We start from the raw sequence: 18,300 nt of genomic DNA on the forward strand, positions 1-18,300 counted from the left end.
ACCTAAGAAGAAAAGACTATACTTCCACAGTAATGAAAAGCATCTTTAGTTGACTTTAACCATAGTTGTAACATGATTTTTAGAGAGCAGTTTTATTCCAGTAATGTTGATTGTCAGAGGGAATAGAAAAAGGGGGATATAAATTGATAGCAAATGAAAATGAATCAAAACCACTAAACTGACATAATCTAGCCTACAGATACATGGAACATTAGATTTCTTTTGTTGAAGCTCGAACAAAAATACACATGAATTCTATGGAAACCATATGACCCACCCACTACCCACCATGCTACCATACTTGTGAATAGACTCACTAATGATATGCTCTATGTCTGAGGTGAGATGACCATGTTCTAGTGACATTAACCACGTTTTAACCCTTTACTACTGACATACAACAATCCAGCCCAGTGTTTTGCGTCAGCATTACGGTGATTTAGTGGTGCTTTAGTGGTTAAGAGGATCGCTGTTCTGTGTGGTTATGATGCTGTGAAGCTGTGAAGCGCTGTCTGTCGTCACCATGGTTACTGGCATGAAGCTATTTTGGACCCATGGGCTGTGTCTTTTGAGCTGTCTATGCCATAGAAATAGAATGAATAGAACAGACTTGGAAGCTCTGGTAAATGTATGGGTACAGTTGCAATGGCTGCCTGGGATTGTGATGCAATCATTTCCATGGTGATGTAGAATGTTCATTCAAATGATGTTAACTGATGTGGCTCATGCAATGGAATGTATTTCTGTAATGTCAGTTGACTTGATTTAACAAAGCACAATACAGATTGATAAGTACACTTCCTGCTTTGCTCTTATGGGTACACTCGCAATGGCCGCCAGTCCACCCATTATGCCGTCATTGACTTGAATGGGGACGCCCGTTCTATTCATTCTATTTCTATGGTCCATACACTGTACATGCTGGATGCGTTCGTAAATTCACTCTGGCTAATACTCCAACTTCAGAGCACTCTCGTCTGAGTATGTCAGAGCGCAGAATAACTGATGAATTGACGAACACTCAACACCCGATGAATATGACCAGTGTCGGTAAACGTTGGCTCTGGCACTCCAGATTGAATTTACGAATGCACCCACTGTATGTACATCTCCGCAAGCTGTAGCGGGTGGTGATGATGTCATCCCTCTGCACGTGTCACATATTCAGAACAGAAATTGTACTTTTCACTCCTCAACCCAGATTTCTCTCTCTCTCTCTCTCACACACACACACACACACACACACACACACACACACACACACACACACACACACACACACACACACACACACACACACACACACACACACACACACACACACACACACACACACACACACACACACACACACACACACACACACACATTCATCACTCCTGATTCAAACCTCTACAGTAGTTGGTTACTCTTCACATAAGCATCCATCACTGGCCCTGTCACAGCACACAAAGGTATGGCTGTATCACTAATCAGCAAAGGTGCAGTTAAAATGGGCATGTCATAAAATAGACCCAACTTAAATCAGAGACACACAAACAGCCCAGAGGAGAAACCAGAAATCAATGGTTCAGCCTGTGTGTCTACTGTGCTGTGTTCTTTTTGGGGGAGGGGTGGAGAAAGGGGGAAAGTTGCAAGTGTATCTGCATGAGCAGCAGCAGTTGTGTGTACAGTTGAAGTCGGAAGTTTTCATACACCTTAGCCAAATACATTTAAAATTCAGTTTTTCACAATTTCTGACAATCCTAGTAAAAATTCCCTGCCTTAGGTCAGTTAGGATCATCACTTTATTTTAAGAATGTGAAATGTCAGAATAATAGTAGAGAGAGTTATTTATTTCAGCTTTTATTTCTTTCACCACATTCCCAGTGGGTCAGACGTTTACATACAATCAATTAGTATTTGGTTGCATTGCCTTTAAATTGTTTAACTTGGGTCAAACACTTCAGGTAGCCTTCCACAAGCTTCCAACAATAAGTTGGGTGAATTTTGGCCCATTCCTCCTGACAGAGCTGGTGTAACTGAGTCAGGTTTGTAGGCCTCCTTGCTCGCACACAATTTTTCAGTTCTGCCCACACATTTTCTATAGGATTGAGGTCAGGGCTTTGTGATGGCCATTCCAATACCTTAACTTTGTTGCCCTTAAGCCATCTTGTCACAACTTGGAAGTATGTTTGGGGTCATTGTCCATTTGGAAGACCCATTTGCGACCAAGCTTTAACTTCCTGATTGATGTCTTGAGATGTTGCTTCAATATATCCACATCATTTTCCTTCCTCATGAAGCCATCTATTTTGTGAAGTGCACCAGTCCATCCTGCAGCAAAGCACCCCCACAACATGATGCTGCCATCCCTGTGCTTCATGGTTGGGATGGTGTTTTTCGGGTTGCAAGCCTCCCCCTTTTTCCTCCAAACATAATGATGGTCATTATGGCCAAACAGTTCTATTTTTGTTTCATCAGACCAGAGGACATTTCTCCAAAAAGTAAGATCTTTGTCCCTATGTGCAGTTGCAACCCCTAGTCTGTATTTTTTATGCCGGTTTTGGAGCAGTGGTTTCCTCCTTGCTGAGCAGCCTTTCAGGTTATGTCGATATAGGACTCATTTTACTGTGGATATAGATACTTTTGTACCTGTTTCCTCCAGCATCTTCACAAGGTCCTTTGCTGTTGTTCTGGGATTGATTTGCACTTATTGCACCAAAGTACGTTCATCTCTAGGAGACAGAACGGGTCTCCTTCCTGAGCGGTATGATGGCTGCGTGGTCCCATGGTGTTTATACTTGCGTATTATTGTTTGCACAGATGAACGTGGTACCTTCAGGCGTTTGGAAATTGCTCCCAAGGATGAACCAGACTTGTGGATGTCTACAATTGTTTTTCTCAGGTCTTGGCTGATTTCTTTTGACTTTCCCATGATGTCAAGCAAAGAGGCACTGAGTTTGAAGGTAGGCCTTGAAATACATCCACAGGTACACCTTCAATTGACTCAAAGGATGTCAATTAGCCTATCAGAAGCTTCATAAGCCATGACATTGTTTTCTGGAATTTTACAAGCTGTTTAAAGGCACAGTCAATTTAGTGTATGTAAACTTCTGACCCACTGGAATTGTGATCAGTGAATTATAAGTGAAATAATCTGTCTGTTAACAATTGTTGGAAAGATTACTTGTGTCATCCACAAAGTAGATGTCCTAACCGACTTGCCAAAACTATAGTTTGTTAACAAGAAATTTGTGGTGTGGTTGAAAAACGAGTTTTAATGACTTCAATCTAAGTAGGTGTATGTAAACTTCCGACTTCAACTGTATTTACTTAGTGTACGTATGTAGTTGTCTGTGTGTGGCCACTGTGGGTATTAATCAATAGCATGTACTCTAAGATTGATGGCCATCTCTGGGGAGCCTTAAAGTGTGTGTGTGTGTGTGTGTGTGGGACACACACACACACACACACACACACACACACACACACACACACACACACACACACACACACACACACACACACACACACACACACACACCAAAGCAGTGTGTCTGTGCCTGTGTGTGTGTGTTTGCTGAAGGTGGGCTAAGGAGAGAAAGGAAAAAGCGAATAACAAATGGCCAAACTGTCTGTGTGGCCTTGAGACTGATTGATGAGGCTGTAAAGGGGTCAAAGGGTCCTCACATTTCAATGCTTACCTTCTGTGTGACCCATGGGTGTCCATACAGGTGCCTGTGAAACAGGTCCTTAGATTCCCTATAGTATGAGGGAGTTAAGTGTATAGATCAGCCATAGGAAATATTAATCTAAAGGATGGTAGAGAAAAAACAGAAAAGAAAACGGACCACAATGGAAATAAGTCATTGACTTTATTTTGTTATCCCTGTCGGTATGTACTGTGAGTAAAAAAACAATCAATCAATCAAAGACAAGGTATAGTTGATGACCATTTATGACCATTAACAACACTGTGTTAACAACCCTCCAGACGAGCTTCAATGCCATACAACTCTCCTTCCGTGGCCTCCAACTGCTCTTAAATGCAAGTAAAACTAAATGCATGCTCTTCAACCAATCGCTGCCTGCACCTGCCCGCCCGTCCAGCATCACTACTCTGGACGGTTCTGACTTAGAATATGTGGACAACTACAAATATCTAGGTGTCTGGTTAGACTGCAAGCTCTCCTTCCAGACTCACATCAAACATCTCCAATCCAAAGTTAAATCTAGAATTGGCTTCCTATTTCGCAACAAAGCATCCTTCACTCATGCTGCCAAACATACCCTCATAAAACCGACCATCCTACCGATCCTCGACTTCGGCGATGTCATTTACAAAATAGCCTCCAATACCCTACTCAGCAAACTGGATGCAGTCTATCACAGTGCCATCCGTTTTGTCACCAAAGCCCCATATACTACCCACCACTGCAACCTGTACACTCTCGTTGGCTGGCCCTCGCTTCCTCTTTGTCGCCAAACCCACTGGCTCCAGGTCATCTACAAGGCCCTGCTAGGTAAAGTCCCCCCTTATCTCCGCTCACTGGTCACCATAGCAGCACCCAGCTGTAGCACGCGCTCCAGCAGGTATATCTCTCTGGTCACCCCCAAAGCCAATTCCTCCTTTGGCCGTCTGTCCTTCCAGTTCTCCGCTGTCAATGACTGGAAAGAACTACAAACATCTCTGAAACTGGAAACACTCCCTCACTAGCTTTAAGCACCAGCTGTCAGAGCAGCTCACAGATCACTGAACCTGTACATAGCCCATCTGTATTTATTTATTTTGCTCCTTTGCACCCCATTATTTCTATTTCTACGTTGCACTTTCTCCACTGCAAATCTACCATTCCAGTGTTTTACTTGCTATATTGTATTTACTTTGCCACCATGGCCTTTTTTGCCTTTACCTCCCTTACCTCACCTCATTTGCTCACATTGTATATAGACTTATTTTTCTACTGTATTATTGACTGTATGTTTGTTTTACTCCATGTGTAACTCTGTGTTGTTGTATGTGTCGAACTGCTTTGCTTTATCTTGGCCAGATCGCAATTGTAAATGAGAACTTGTTCTCAACTTGCCTACCTGGTTAAATAAAGGTGAAATAAAAAAATAAAAAAATAACAATAATGGACTAGTGATTCTGGTGGTACAGTGGTAAATGTGTAGCCTAGTATCTACTATGTGTAGTGATATTATTTTCCTGGCAGGGCCAAGGTAGTTGATACCAAAATATCTTATCTCTTATTTCCTCAGTGCTGCAGACATCCTTTTTACAGTACACATTCAATTCCTCTCCGTTTAAAAAAACATTCCCTCAGCTTCACTCACTGTATTAAAAAAAAACACTTACACCAATAATAATCCAGCACAGCAAAGCAAAACACATATCAAGAGTCTCTCTGTATCAAGCATTGTGATATCGATGACAAGTTGTAATTTGGAACATTTGGAGAGCTAGCCTGGTTCCAGATCGGTTTGTACTGCCTTGCCAGCATGTCATGACAATGACCATACACGAGCTGACAAGACAGGCTATTGCAGAGCCATTCCAGGCTATGTATGAGTATATGAGCGGAAGAGAAAGCCTTGTAGCGGCGCAGCACTTCCTGGATTACACCTCAGACTCTGGGTCAAATTAACCACATGACAGACACTTCCCGTGGTGACTCCATTCCCGTAATAACGCTATTACTCACTGCTGACATGGGCCGCTCTCAGAGGGAACGCATTGGCAACCCGCTTCCATCTGCCTCTGTCATGTCGATCACTTACGTCCGGCCCTATAAGTTGACAACACCAATGGTAGCGGGTTCTGTCATTGACGCCATTTCCACTCTGAAGCAAAGGAAATGTAAAGGGGGAGGCCAGCAGAATGCTATGGGGAACATGTTTAGGTACAATTCAGTCATTTTCTCTTGAACTCAATTAAAAGGACATAACATCCCTTCTCACATATTAGAAATCCTCCCACGGAAATTAGGCTATAGGGCTATGGGTCAAGATCTCCACTGCTGGACTGAAACAGACACCCCCCCCCGTTCACTGATGGGACATAATGGTGCAGAAAGTTCACTCTGGGGTTTATTAAGATGCAGTTGAGCCCTTTAATTGTGGCCACATTAAGTGTGATGGAGTGATCATAAAGGAAATGACATGTTTGGCAGAGGACAGTGGGCTCGTTTGGATGGAAGGAGAGGATTGTGGATGTTAAGCACTCCCTGGCCACAGGCTTCAGTCTGCTGAACAGTACCGACCTGGGGAATCTGGCTGTTATGATGATGGGCAGTTGGATGGGGTGCTTGGTGTAGATGGGGTTCAATTATTGCAGTGCCCTGGCCTGGTCCAGCCTGGCTTTGCAATTGATCATTTGATTGGGGAAGTGTTAAGATAGATGACCCGGCAGCCTAATTAGTTGGTTCTGGAGTAGCACCAGTTGAGTCTGAAAAATTATGAAAATAGCTGACAAAAATGTCATTTGAAAAAATAAACATACTTACCTATATAGCAATAACTCTACTTTAGTAGGGCTACAAAAGGCAAAAAGCCTATTGAGTGTCAATAGAATAAACTCATATCACTCAGTATATCTGACAGCTGGTAACTTTCTGTTACCTCACCAACAGTTCTTTCTGAATGAGGAGAAAGGGCATCCTAAAGGACCTACCTTCAACTGGCATAACTCTTTGGTGAATTCTCATTTGGCAATGCTATTGCAACATTTACATATCAATGTTCAAATATCTTCACGTTACTGAAAACAAAGTCATAATATGCATAAACATTTGCGTTTCAAATCAACTCTGAAAACAACCCCTAAACGGGAGAAACCAAATTGATAGGCGCTTAACCTTTGCCTAAAGCCGTGAATTTACCGCCGCACGTTTAGCCAGGAGTTCATAGCAGTGATGGGAAGTACGGCACTTTTTCCTGACTAATATATTGACAAATTGTATTAATTTGACTCAGTAATGCCCAGAGCTCGTAGTATGGACATATTTTTTATTCAACATTCGACTATAAAATTCGCACATCATATAATGAAAACTTGGAGCAACTAACAAGTAACATAAACACACCTGGAATGTCAAAATTGCAAGGCTTGTATTGAGTAATGGCAATGATTATATAGAGGTGCATATCACAGAGCTATGGGACTTCTATTCGGCGTTAGCGTTTCCATGTTGTGATGTGCCTCTTCAATTCGAGAGTTGAGCTTTTTACTATGAGGAGCAAATCATGTAGAATACTATAGTATGAGTCATAATATCCATAAAAGCTAGCAGTTAAACAGGGAAATGGTTTCAATCGCTTTTCCAACATTCATTTTCCCCATAAAGGATTTTAGAAACATTTAAAACAAGGGCTGTGTTTCAGGTAGGCTTACCCTGGTGTGGCATTTTGATAACTGTGTAAATCTCTCTAGGACAAAGTGACTTTTAGCAATATATTCGCCTGTATTTAACCCCTCCAAAATAAAAAGCTAATTAACTGCTAATGTGGCTATGATAAAGAACTACAGATGCCATGATGATCTGGACAAGACTGCTGAATCGAGGCAAAGCTAAGAATCTCTGGATTAACTATCTAATGTTAGCTACATTTAGTAATGAATAAATTGGCTACATTTCTTTAAATTGACAATTCTGTGAATTTGTGCAAGTTTTAAATTGGCACAATACCTGTTCGCAAAGGTGTCAGCTAGAGTTGACGTGCAAGAGCTTGCAGGAATTTGTAGACTCTCATGATGTCTACTTAGATGCTAAGTAGCATTTTCGATTCTGAGAGTAAAAAGAGAGCCGAATATATTGATAAAAGTCACCTTGCCAGAGAGAGATCTACATAGTTATCAAAACGTCACGCTATTGTAAGCCTACACAAAACACACCCTTTACTTTAAGTGTTTCTAAAATTCTCTATGAGAAAAATGGATGGTGGAAAAACGATTGGAACCATTTCCTTGTTTGACCGCTAGGTTTTACGGGTATTATGACACCTCCACTGTGGGGCTCTATACAGTCACAGAGGTAGGAGAAGCAGTGTCTGTCAATCATAAGCTCTGCCCCTACACCTCAATCCACAAAATCTTCACTTGTTCTTATTTACTTTTATTAAGGTACCCAATGAGGGAACAGTATCTGGATTTGTCCAAAGACCGCAGTTACCAAGTTAAACACATAATATTTGGTGGCATTATCAGCAAGCAGTAATTGTAACCATAACATAACTTTCTATTGTGCCAACAACAGGCAGCTAGCTATTCCTGTGGCTGCAAACCGTTGTTGTTGATCCAGAAGACATCCCTCTCTGTTTTAATTTGACTTTTAATGGGGCTGCAACAGGGATACACTGGGCAGTGGACCAAACCAATAGTCTGCAACTGCATTTCCAATGTCAGCTTTGCTAGAGCAGAATAAGATATGTCAATATTGACTTCAAAAATAATATAGCATCATATATAGCAATATAGCAAAACGAATTCAGAACTAAAACATTAACCTCCGAGAAACCTCTTGACCCAGTACAATCTAAGAACACTGCTGTTTCAAAATATAATACTCCTGTTAAAACACATACAGTAGTCTACTCTGCCAATACCTTTAGTAAGCCAAGATGGCTTAGCAGTCCAACGTCTGTTGTCTTGTCCCGTCCAGTCCCATGTATATTTATTTTTCTTCGTATATATTTCGTATATATTTTTTATTATTAAAAAAAAATCACAATTCTCATCTACGGACTGAACATCCTCTCCTGCAACCCGCCTCACCCAATGTGGTACGGATCTGCTATTTCTTTACACTTTAGAACCAGAACCCCCATCAGAAGCTAGCCAGCTAACTAGCTACTAGCTAGCTAGTAGTCAGTTAGCCACTGCTAGCAGTCATCACCGTTAACTCGGACATCAGCCAGCCTCAGCCTGGTCAATTCCTGCCAGTCTGCACAGCGCGATATCAACCCAGAGCATATCGGACTGCTTTTTCTCTACCACATCTCTGGATTCGTACCACAAGCTCTGAACCTTTACACTAGATCATCGCAGCTAGCTAGCTGCTATCCGAGTGGTTACTCCTGGCTAACGTCTCTGTCCCGAAGCAAGCACCAGTTAGCCTGGAGCTAGCCTCGAGCTAGGCCCATCTCCTGGCTGGCTGAAGAGGTCCATCAGCCAATTTCTTGGGCTACAATACCTATTTTGCTAATTGGCCTGGACCCTTTTACTGCCGACACGGAGCCCCACCGAGCCATCACAACTGGTCTGCCGACGTAACCGTCCAAGGGGGTTTCAACAGGCTCTTCTGTCGAAACGCCCCCCGAAGGCCATTCTGCTAACCTGCTAGCCCCTGCCCGCTAGCTGTCTGAATCGCCATGCCTCCAGCTCGCCTACCTACTCACTGGACCCTATCATCACTCGGCTACACATGCCTCTCCCTAATGCCAATATGCCTTGTCCATTGCTGTTCTGATTAGTGATTATTGTCTTATTTCACTGTAGAGCATCCAGCCCTGATCAATATGCCTTAGCTAGCCTTTTTGTTCCACCCCCCACACACTGCCAGTGACCTCAACTGGCTTAAATGGTGCCTCTAGAGACAAAACCTCTCTCATCGTCACTCAATGCCCAGGTTTATCTCCACTGTATTCACATCCTACCATACCCTTGTCTGTACATTATGTTTTGAATCTATTCTTCTTCGCCCTGAAATCTGCTCCTTTTACTCTCTGTTCCGAACGCACTAGACGACCAGTTTTATAGCCTTTAGCCGTACCCTTACCCTACTCCTCCTCTGTTCCTCTGGTGATGTAGAGGTTAACCCAGACCCTGTAGCGCCTAGCTCCACTCCCATTCACCAGGCGCTCTCATTTGTTGACTTCTGTAACCATAAAAGCCTTGGTTTCATGTATGTTAACATTAGAAGCCTCCTCCCTAAGATTGTTTTATTCACGGCGTTAGTACACTCCGCCAACCCGGATGTCCTAGCCGTGTCTGAATCCTGGCTCAGGAAGGCCACCAAAAATCCTGAAATTTCTATCCCTAACTATAACATCTTCTGACAAGATAGAACTGCCAAAGGGGGTGTAGTTGCAATCTACTGCAGAAATAGCCTGCAGAGTTATGTCATACTATCCAGGTCTGTGCCCAAAAAATTCAAGCTTCTACTTTAAAAAATCCACCTTTCCAGAAACAGCTCTCACTGTTGCCGCTTGTTATAGACCTCCTTCAGCCCCCCCTGTGCCCTGGACACCATATGTGAATTGATTGCCCCCTATCTATCTTCAGAGTTCGTACTGTTAGGTGACCTAAACTGGGACATGCTTAACACCGTGGCCGTCCTACAATCTAATCTAGATGCCCTCAATCTCACAGAAATGATGAAGGAACCTACCAGGTACAACCCTAAATCCGTAACCATGGGCACCCTCTTAGATATCATCTTGACCTACTTGCCATCTAAATACACCTCTGCTGTTTTCAACCAGGATCTCAGCGATCATTGCCTCATTGCCTGCGTGCGTAATGGGTCTGCGGTCAAACGACCTCCCCCATCACTGTCAAACACTCCCTAAAACACCTCAGCGAGCAGGCCTTTCTAATCGACCTGGCCCTGGTATCCTGGAAGGAAATTGACCTCATCCCGTCAGTAGAGGATGCCTGGTTGCTCTTTAAAAGTGCTTTCCTCTCCATCTTAAATAAGCATGCCCCGTTCAAGATATGTAGAACTAAGAACAGATATAGCCCTTGGTTCACCCCAGACTTGACTGCCCTTGACCAGCACAAAAACATCCTATTGCATTCTGCATTAGCATCGAATAGCCCCCACCATATGAAACTTTTCAGGGAAGTCAGGAACAAACATACTCAGTAAGGTAGGAAAGCTAAGGCAAGCTAATTTCAAAAAGTTTTGGGACACTGTAAAGTCCATGGAGAATAAGAGCACCACCTCCCAGCTGCCAACTGCACTGAAGAGAGGAAACATTGTCACCACCGATAAATCTACGATAATTTATCATTTCAATAAGCATTTTTCTATGGCTGGCCATGCTTTCCACCTGACTACCCCAACATCTCAGAAACCCCTGCAGCAACTTGCCCAAGCCTCCCACTCCTTCATCACCCAAATCCAAACAGCTGATGTTCTGAAAGAGCCGCAAAATCTGGATCCCTACAAATCAGCTGGGCTAGAAAATCTGGACCCTCTCTTTCTAAAATTATCCACCAAAATTGTTGCAACCCCTATTACTAGCCTATTCAACCTCTCTTTCGTATCGTCTGAGATCCCAAAAGATTGGAAAGCTGCCACGGTCATCCGCCTCTTCAAAGGGGGAGACACTCTAGACACAAACTGTTATAGACCTATATCCATCCTAACCCTGCCATTCTAAAATCTTCGAAAGCCAAGTTAACAAACAGATCAACGACCATTTCGAATCCCACCGTACCTTCTCCACTATGCAATCTGGTTTCCGAGCTGGTCGTGGGTGCACCTCAGCAAGCTCAAGGTCCTAAACGATATCATAACCGCCATCAATAAAAGACAGTACTGTGCAGAGGTCTTCATCGACCTGACAAAGGCTTTTGACTCTGTCAATCACCGTATTCTTATCGGCAGACTCAATAGCCTTGGCTTCTCAAATGACTGCCTCGCCTGGTTTACCAACTACTTCTCAGATAGAGTTCAGTGTGTCAAATTGGAGGACCTGTTGTCCGGACCTCTGGCAGTCTCTATGGGGGTGCTACAGGGTTCAATTCTCGGGCCGACACTTTTCTCTGTATATATCAATGATGTTGCTCTTGCTGCTGGTGATTCTCTGTTCCACCCCTACGCAGACGACACCATCCTCTATACATCTGGTCCTTCTTTCGACACTGTGTAAATAAACCTCCAAACGAGCTTCAATGCCATACAACACTCCTTCTGAGGCCTCCAATTGCTTTTAAATACAAGTAAAACTAAGTGCATGCTCTTCAACCAATTGCTGCCCGCACGCACCCGCCTGACTAGCATCACTACTCTGGACGGTTCTGACTTAGAATATGTGGACAACTACAAATACCTAGGTATCTGGTTAGACTGTAAACTCTCCTTCCAGACTCACATTAAGCATCTCCAATCCAAAATTAAATCTAGAATCGGCTTCCTATTTCGCAACAAAGCATCCTTCACTCATGCTGTCAAACATATCCTTGTAAAACTGACTATCCTACCGATCCTCGACTTCGGCGATGTCATTTACAAAATAGCCTCCAACACTCTACTCAGCAAATTGGATGTAGTCTATCACAGTGCCGTCTGTTTTGTCACCAAAGCCCCATATACTACCCACCACTGTGACCTGTATGCGCTCGTTGGCTGGCCCTCACTACATATTCGTCGACAAACCCACTGGCTCCAGGTCGTCTATAAGTCTATGCTAGGTAAAGCCCCACCTTATCTCACTTACTTTGGCTGCCTTTCCTTCCAGTTCTCTGCTGCCAATGACTGGAACGAATTGCAAAAATCACTGAAGCTGGAGTCTTATATCTCCCTCTCTAACTTTAAGCATCAGCTGTCAGAGCAGCTTACCGATTACTCTACCTGTTCACAGACAATCTGTAAATAGCCGACCCAACTACCTCATCCATATTTTGTTACTTATCCTCTTGCTCTTTTGCACCCCAGTATCACTACTTGCACATCATCATCTGCACATCTATCACTCCAGTGTTAATGCGAAATTGGAATTATTCTGCCTCCATGGCCTATTTATTGACTTACCTCCATACTCTTCTACATTTGCACACACTGTACATAGATTTTTCTACATTTACATTTACATTTACGTCATTTAGCAGACGCTCTTATCCAGAGCGACTTACAAATTGTGTTATTGACTGTACATTTGTTTATGTGTAACTCTGTGTTGTTGTTTTTGTCGCGCTGATTTGCTTTATCTTGGCCAGGTCGCAGTTGTAAATGAGAACTTGTTCTCAACTGGCCTACCTGGTTAAATAAATGTTTAATAAAAAAATTTAAAAAGAAAGAAAAACCAGTGTGGTCTGGCGTCAGAGTAGGCCTGGGCTTTATTAGCAATTCATAAGACTGAAGTAATGGGCTGGAACCTACTGATTCTGTTAGCAGGCCAAGATTCGAGTCGGGCCTGGGGACTGAACATACAATAGGGGTGAATGTCATACTCAACGTGCTATACTCAATGTGCTAAACCTCTTAAAGGTCAGATTCTTCCCCTTTCTTCATCACACTGGCATTGTAATGTCCAGTCCCATGTGAGCTCCAATGTAACTCGTGGCCGAGTCATACCAAAGACTGTAAAAATGTGAACCGGTGTGTCTCTGCATAGCACTCTGCATTAAGGAGATAGATTGGGGTTAAGGCCCTGTGATAAACAAGCATCCTGTCCAGGGGGTGTACTTGTACATCAAGCTGCCTCACGCTACAGAAACAGGAGATCTATGAGCCATTCTGGCTCTTCCTATGGATGAGTCTCAAAATATATGAACATGTTTATGGGATGGGTAACAAGGCTGAGGTGTGTTTGGGTGTGTGTGTGGTAGAGGCCTGAGGCATGGGAATTAGGACTGGGGCATTGCGTATTATGGATCCCCATTCGCTGCTGCCAACACACTAAGTGTGTACCCTCAGGCCCATACTCCACTACCACATATCTAATACCCATGTGTACATGTGTAAAGTGTGTATGTTATTATGTGTGTGTATGCATGCGTCTATCCATATGTTTGTGTTGCTTCACAGCCCCCACTGTTCCGTAAGGTGTATTTTCAATTTTTTTATCTGTTCCACATCAGTTACCAGTTACCTGAAATACAAAGGAGAGGTACTGAGTGGAATATAGATTTGTTTTGATGGACAGTAAAAACGCTACGAATAGAATAGTTCTATAGGTTATGAAAATGAAATTCCAGATGTAAACAGAAGCTGTAATTCCCGTATAGAGGTACAATAAGGGAAAAAAGTATTTGATCCCCTGCTGATTTTGTACGTTTGCACACTGACAAAGAAATGATCAGTCTATAATTTTAATGGTAGGTTTATTTGAACAGTGAGAGACAGAATAACAACAAAACAATCCAGAAAAACGCATGTCAAAAATGTTGTAAATTGATTTGCATTTTAATGAGGGAAATAAGTATATGACCCCTTCTCAATCAGAAAGATTTCTGGCTCCCGGGTGTCTTTTATACAGGTAACGAGCTGAGATTAGGAGCATACTCTTAAAGGGAGTGCTCCTAATCTCAGTTTGTTACCTGTATAAAAGACACCTGTCCACAGAAGCAATCAATCAATCAGATTCCAAACTCTCCACCATGGCCAAGACCAAAGAGCTCTCCAAGGATGTCAGGGACAACATTGTAGACCTACACAAGGCTGGAATGGGCTACAAGACCATCGCCAAGCAGCTTGGTGAGAAGGTGACAACAGTTGGTGCGATTATATGCAAATGGAAGAAACACAAAGGAACTGTCAATCTCCCTCGGCCTGGGGCTCCATGCAAGATCTCACCTCGTGGAGTTGCAATGATCATGAGAACGGTGAGGAATCAGCCCAGAACTACACGGGAGGATCTTGTCAATGATTTCAAGGCAGCTGGGACCATAGTCACCAAGAAAACAATTGGTAACACACTATGCCGTGAAGGACTGAAATCCTGCAGCGCCAGCAAGGTCCCCCTGCTCAAGAAAGCACATATACATGCCCGTCGGAAGTTTGCAATGAACATCTGAATGATTCAGAGGACAACTGGGTGAAAGTGTTGTGGTCAGATGAGACCAAAATGGAGCTCTTTGGCATCAACTCAACTCGCCGTGTTTGGAGGAGGAGGAATGCTGCCTATGACCCCAAGAACACCATCCCCACCGTCAAACATGGAGGTGGAAACATTATGCTTTGGGGGTGTTTTTCTGCTAAGGGGACAGGACAACTTCACCACATCAAAGGGACAATGGACAGGGCCATGTACCGTCAAATCTTGGGTGAGAACATCCTTCCCTCAGCCAGGTCATTGAAAATGGGTTGTGGATGGGTATTCCAGCATGACAATGACCCAAAACACACGGCCAAGGCAACAAAGGAGTGGCTCAAGAAGAAGCACATTAAGGTCCTGGAGTGGCCTAGTCAGTCTCCAGACCTTAATCCCATAGAAAATCTGTGGAGGGAGCTGAAGGTTCGAGTTGCCAAACGTCAGCCTCGAAACCTTAATGACTTGGAGAAGATCTGCAAAGAGGAGTGGGACAAAATCCCTCCAGAGATGTGTGCTAACCTGGTGGCAAACTACAAGAAACGTCTGACCTCTGTGATTGCTAACAAGGGTTTTGCCACCAAGTACTAAGACATGTTTTGCAGAGGGGTCAAATACTTATTTCCCTCATTAAAATGCAAATCAATTTATAACATTTTAGACATGCGTTTTTCTGGATTGTTTTGTTTTTATTCTGTCTCTCACTGTTCAAATAAACCTACCATTCAAATTATAGACTGATCATTTCTTTGTCAGTGGGCAAACGTACAAAATCAGCAGGGGATCAAATACATTTTTCCCTCACTGTATATCAAATCAGGAAGTATATCAAAGGATTCACCTGATGTGGAATATAGTTCCATGTAGTCATGTCTCTATGTAGTACTCTGCACCTCCCATAGTCTGTTCTGGACTTGGGGACTGTGAAGAGACCTCTGCTGGCATGCCTTGTGCAGTATACACGGGTGTCTGAGCTCTGTGCTAGTCGTTTAAACAGACAGCTCGGTGCTTTCAACATGTCAATACCTCTCACAAATACAAGTAGCGATGAAGTCAATCTCGCCTCTACTTTGAGCCAGGAAAGATTGACATGCAAATGATTCATGTTTGCTCTCTTTAGTAGCTAACGGGTATAGTGTTGAGTCATCAGCATACATAGATACACTGTTTTTACTCAAAGCCAGTGGCATGTTGTTAGAAAACATTGAAAAAAGTAAGGGGCCTAGACAACTACACTGGGGAATTCCTGATTCTACCTGGATTATGTTGGAGAGGCTTCCATTAAAGAACACCCTCTGTGTTCTGTTGGACAGGTAAGTCTTACTGGTGGAGGAGTCTGCATAGGGGTGAATGACTGTACTGTTAGTCTATTCACATACCTTTTCATGGATTTAAATGTGTTCATATTGGAGAGGGAATCTGTGATATTCTCTGATCATTTTATGATTAAAAGCAGTGTTAGCTGGGAAGAAATACATTTTTATTTGTGGTGAAAAATGTCAAAAAAACAAAAACAAGAAAAATAAACTGCATTGGGTAGAACGGCGAAGAAGCTGCGAATAAACCGACTTCAGCCCTGTAGTTGAATCTGTGCCAGAGATGTTCTATGTGGCTTTGTCTGTGCACAAGATATGACAAATCTATTGATGGATAAATTCATCTCTGCTTCCACTGGGACACTTCTCAGCTATGTAGCAATGATGATAAAAAAAAACTTTATATTTGACAAAGCTAAATACTGTTTCTTTCTTCCACGTTATCGACTGTGTCATCGACTGACAGATTGCTATAACATAATGTGGTTATCTGAAACGTAAAATATCTATGCAGGCATTGTAAGATCTGGCATGCGTCTTCAACACCTGGGCAGAAGAACGCACCCAAAAGCTCAACTTTCGAATAAAGTGGTGAGAACATGGAGGAGCTTTGCGGACCCTTCTTGTCCGGAAGTAATTTACCCATTCACTGTAGTCGTTATAGCTCAGTAGAGTTGCTATTTCCTCGAATTTGCTTGTGTCAATTAACTCGTGACGTTCATGGATTACTCATTATATTAAGAATGTCCAATTCAATAAAAAAAATACAATAGTCAGTTGAAAAAGGTTTTGGGTACAAGACTGTGTAAGTAACTGGCAGCGTTGGGAAAATCACTACATATCCAATCGAGCCAAGCACGGAGAGGCTGCCGGTTGTCACAGTTCCACACCAGTCAGAAACTTCCAGATAACCCTACAGCAATGATGCTGATGGATCTCTAAACTGAACTTGGATCTGTGTTAATTAGCAAGGATATCCTTTTGCGGATAGCTGTTCGGACATCTCCACTTATTAGAAATTGCGCTCAAATCAAAACTTTGTTTGTACATATTGAACATATTTGTTTATTATTCTATGTAGTGTAATTACTCACTTTGTTACGTTTTCTTTTATGCTGTTCCATTTTTTTTGTTTCTATTTTTGATTGCTTTCTTCTATTTTAGTTCTTTGACCAATTAGCTTCTTGGCTAGCTAGCTATCCCGTGTTTTGGCAGTCTAGCTAAGTTTTCAATTTAGAAAACGAGTTGGAGAAATGGGCAAGTGCTTTGTAACAGACTACAACCATCGCTATTGAGTGCACAACTATGAGAGAGCGATGGATCAGAATGATAAGGTAAGTCAGCTATCCCATGCCGGTACCTAGCAAGCTAATGATCGTCATGTGTTTCACTTTCTCATCATACAACATGCTACAACATGAATCAAGTAGATGATGATACGTGTGTTTGTTGCTTTCATCTTTTATACAGCTAGCCAACTATATTCATTGAAATGTAAACAACACAGTAGGCATGTGTAGCTATCTTACATTCTTCCTAACATTACAAGTAATGTAAAAGTATGTCACCATGTATTTTCATTGTATTTCAGTTGGGCTGACAGGAGACAGAGTAACTACATTATAACTAATGTAAAAGTATGTCACTAAGTATTTTCATTGTATTTCAGATGGGCTGACAAGGGGCCGAATATTAGGGACTCAAGGATTTGCAGCTGCCATTTTCCATCTGGCAAAGCCGCAGGACCTGTATGGTTCAACCGGAAAACGGATAAGCCAGACACAGCAGAACCAGCAGTGCATCTGGAAGCAAGTGTTGGCACAGCAGAGGCTGAAGAGCTGGCAAACACTTCCACGGGCTCTGACATCCACAACCCATCACTGCCATCCACTGATGCAGGTTTGTTGCCATCCATTGTTCAGGGTATCATTCTAGAGGAAACTCAAATGGAGTTGAAGGCCTTAAAGGATAAGCAGGGGTATTTCCGGGAGAGGTACTCTGCTTCTCTACTGTCAGATGACGTAATTAGGATAGAGACTGGACTACCTGACAAGAACATCCTCCTAACTGTTGTCGGTTATATTCAGTGTTTTGAAGATTCCATTGGATGGAGGCCACAGGGGCTGTCTCTTGAGAACCAAGTTTTTATTGCCCTCATGAAGTTGTCAGAACTAAATTAATTTGCACTTGGTCAGTCTTGTCCATTGTAGCACTAACACCACTAGTAATGTGACCATCACTCATA

Source organism: Salmo salar, chromosome ssa07 (genome assembly GCF_905237065.1).
Source record: "Salmo salar chromosome ssa07, Ssal_v3.1, whole genome shotgun sequence".
NCBI lineage: Eukaryota > Metazoa > Chordata > Actinopteri > Salmoniformes > Salmonidae > Salmo > Salmo salar.